This window comes from Tenrec ecaudatus, chromosome 1 (genome assembly GCF_050624435.1).
Source record: "Tenrec ecaudatus isolate mTenEca1 chromosome 1, mTenEca1.hap1, whole genome shotgun sequence".
In the NCBI taxonomy this organism is placed as follows: domain Eukaryota; kingdom Metazoa; phylum Chordata; class Mammalia; order Afrosoricida; family Tenrecidae; genus Tenrec; species Tenrec ecaudatus.
This window is the reverse complement of record NC_134530.1, coordinates 291,792,089-291,795,792: the sequence shown is the minus strand read 5'-3', so window position 1 is coordinate 291,795,792 and position 3,704 is coordinate 291,792,089. Positions and strand designations below refer to the sequence as shown.

At 47.7% G+C, this 3,704-nt stretch overlaps 1 pseudogene; it reads left to right on the top strand.

Annotated features, from left to right (window-relative positions):
- The first annotated feature begins 2,382 nt into the window (after positions 1–2,382).
- LOC142438109 (U4 spliceosomal RNA) lies at positions 2,383–2,459 on the top strand (annotated as a pseudogene).
- Positions 2,460–3,704: the final 1,245 nt, after the last annotated feature.

Genomic DNA, 3,704 nt, shown 5'->3' with positions numbered 1-3,704 from the left:
CCTTGAAGCAGCTGGTGGGTTTCAACTGTCAACCTTTCAGCTAGCCATTCAACATTTACATGACAGTGGCTTCAGAGTGGTGAGTCATAGTCTGCAGACACCGTGGGAAAGAATCATTCTTCTGCCTTATTTTCATAAGGTGGGTTACTAGGTAGGCAGTTGTGAGGCAGGTGTAAGTAGAAATCAACTTGATGGCAACAAACAACAACACCGATGTTATTGTTTTGGGGCTGGGGAACTGAGACCTATGAGGCATGGAGCTAAGTAACAGCTACTTCAGGTTTGTTAGGCACTTCGTCGTTGAGCTCTGTTCTAGATACTGGTTATACAGCTAGAAGGAAGGTGGCATCTCTGTTCCTGGGATTGAGAGATGAGAGGGGTTGGAAAACTTCCTGTCCTGTTAGTAGTGGGTGTAGATTTTGTTTCTGTTTTTAGATGTCATTGAGTCAATTCCAACTCCTAGCCACCCTATGGACAATAGAACGAAACACCACCCAGTCCTGCACCATCCTCTCAATAGTTGTTATGGTTCAGCCCCTTGTTGCAGCCACTGTGTCAATCCATTTACTGAAGGTCTTCCTCATTTTCGCTTATCTCTCTTCACCTAGCAGGATGTCCTTACTCCTCCAGGGACTGATCTCTCACTAACAGTATGTCCAAGGTACGTGAGGGGAAGTCTCACCATTCTTGCTTCTAAGGAGTATTCTGGCTGTACTTCTAACCCAAATTTGTTTGTTCTTTTGGCAGTTCATAGTACTTCCAATATTATTCACCAGCATCCCAATATAAATGCATTGATTCTTCTTTGATCTTCCTTTTCAATGTCCAACTTTCACATGCATACAAGACCATTGAATATATGACTCAGGTGGCTTTAGTGAGGTACACCTTAAGCTTCAAGGTAACATCCTTGCTCTTAAACACTTTGGAGAACACTTTTGAAAGAGGTCTCTGGCTGCAACGCATGGCCCCTTTAAGGATGAAGAGGCGGGGCGCACAGGTGGAAGCCCATGGCCCCTTTAAGCCTTGGCCTATTTGGCAGCAGCTGGAGCCACTATTGAGGACAAGGCAGGAGGCCAGCCAGCACTTCCTGTGGAGGCCAAGGGCTCAGGACCTGAGCAGGCCAAGCTCTGAGCACTGAGTGAGCCAGTCTCAGAGCCGCACCACCTCCATGCGCCAAAATGACCTGATGGGCAAGGCCTAGGGCTTCACAGACCAGGTGTGGTTCCTGCGGTCTCCCCGCCCTCTCCCAGACTCCTGCCCACCCGGGCCTTGCCACCATGACCCCTGATGTGGGTCTGCAGCCCACCTGGTGCCTGCCCAGGCACCAGAACTCCTGCCCTGCCTGGCCCACCCACCTGAGACCTCACTCCAGGCCCCCTGTCCCAACCCTCGTCCTGCTCCAGGCCCCCTCCCTGCCCAAGACTTTGTTAGTCTGGTTGGTCTTGAGGGATGGAAAGGAGGAGGGACCCTGCCCAGGCCCCTGCACCCCATACAACTTGGGATGCTCTGGGTTGGTCCAGCCCCCAAGGTGGCTTCCCTCCCACAGGCCCATATACCCAGAACTCCATTGGACCCACTGGTACGTGAGGCCTCCCCATCAAGGGCTTGGGATATGTGCCCACAGCCTGGAATGGGATCCTAGCTTGCTAGAGCCCCACACCCCTCCCCTTAAGCCCCAACAACTTAAGATCCCTAGAAAGTGTCTCTTTGTGGGGGCCCTTGTAGGGTCACACTCTGGCTGTGAAGGGCTATGCTATGGCTTTGGGCAGTTGTCTTCTCCATTCTGAACCTTTAGACCATTGGTCCTTCCATGGGGCAGTTCTACAGGAGTAGCAGGGAATTCTATTCGGGAGTGAAGTTGGGCAGATTTGAGTAGGGGGTGCCCTGGCAGGGATGCCAACTTGGGAGAAGAGCCCATCTCCCCTTTCTCTTTCCCAGCTGCAAAAAAATTTATAAAGGAAGAGGTCTCATAGAGCAGATTTACCCAATGCAATACATCCTTTGGGTTCTTGACTGGGGCTCGCGTGATCATTTATTGTGGATCACAGCAAGGAGATAGCACTGATCACTTCAGTATTTTCTCCATTCATCATGATCATGTTGTAGATGACAGGGACATATAAATATGTCCCTGGGACCCAACTCCTGGGGAGTCCCAAACAACTTGATGAAAAGGAAAACAAGAGAGAGAAGACAAGCACTCTGTGCCTAGGTTGGAAGGACAGTCTTTGTGAATAGAGAGCTTCAAGGGTATTGGAGTTCCTGGAGGAGGGCAAAGAGTTCCCCACTCAAATATTCAACAAATCATTGGCAGTTGGAACCCACACAGGGGCACCATGGAGGAAAGGCCTGGAAACCTGCTTAAAGCCTATAGTCTTGAGCTTTGCGCAGTGGCAATATCGTAGCCAGTGAGGTTTATCCGAGGCGCGATTATTGCTAATTGAAAAAAAAAAAAGCCTATAGTCTTGAAAGTCCTATGGAATCCACACATAAGGCACCATGAGTCAGAATCAACTCTCTCATGCCTGTTTTGGTTTGGGTAGAGGAGCTATTAGAAGCAGTGGAGTATAATGTTGAATCCAAGAAGAGGAAGGATTTGGTCACCATTAAAGTGACTTCTGACCCAATTAATAACAATCATACGGACTTTTGTGGGAGAAAGATGAGGATTTCTATGGCTGTAAATATTTAGTGTCAGAAACCCACATATACAGTTCTACCCTGCCCTATACAGTCGCTGATTTGGTGTCAACTAGATGGCACTAAGATAGCAACTATCTGCTGAAAGGTTGCCATGTGGAAAAGCTTGTGCCAAGTCCGTTATGGATATGCCTATGATCTTTCTGGGAGACAAAGTTCCTGCTTAAGATTAATGTCTCTGGTGTCAAATCGCTCCATTGTCCAGTCTTGGCTCTATGTCCTTCTAGCTCTATAACCTCGGAAAAATCATTGAACCCCCTTTGTTCTGCTGTGTGTACAAGGGAAGTGAAAAATAGTTCTTAGGTTGTGTGTTCGAGGTTGAGATTGAATGATAGAAAGACCTTGTTGTTGTTAGTCGCAGCAAAGCAAATTTGATTCCTTGTGACCTTATGCCGGATAGGACAAATTACTGCTAGATCCTATGCAATCTTCCTGCCCATTGGCAGGTGTGAGGTCATTGTTGCGGTTATTGTGCCAGTCCGTGTCATGAAGAGTTTCCCCAGATCCACTATTTTACCAAACATGATGTTCTCGTCTCGCAATTGGTCTTTCCTAACGACATATCCAAAATCAGCATGACAAAATTTTGCCATTCTATCTTCTAGGAACATTCTTCGAAGAATGTCCTGGTTCGATTTCCTCCAGGACTGATTTCCTCATTCTTTTGGCCACCCACAGTATACTCAATACATGGTCTTTGCCATCACGGTCATTTGAATGCCTCAGTCCTTCTTAGAATCCTGGGCCTCACTGTTGTCACAGTTAGAAACTCCATTTCTCACAGCTTGCTTCAGATCTGCTGAAGTGGAATCTGAGTTCTTGTAGGCCCCAAGGACATGGCATTTGTGTGCCTGCTAGAAGCACTGAGGAACAACGTCTGGCCCATAGTAAGTGCTTATAATTGTTCATTGCGATCCGTGTTATTATTTATCATCCCATGTAAACTTTCCAGCACACGCACAGGTCAGGAAACCAAGATTCTGAGCCTGTCAGTGCCTTCA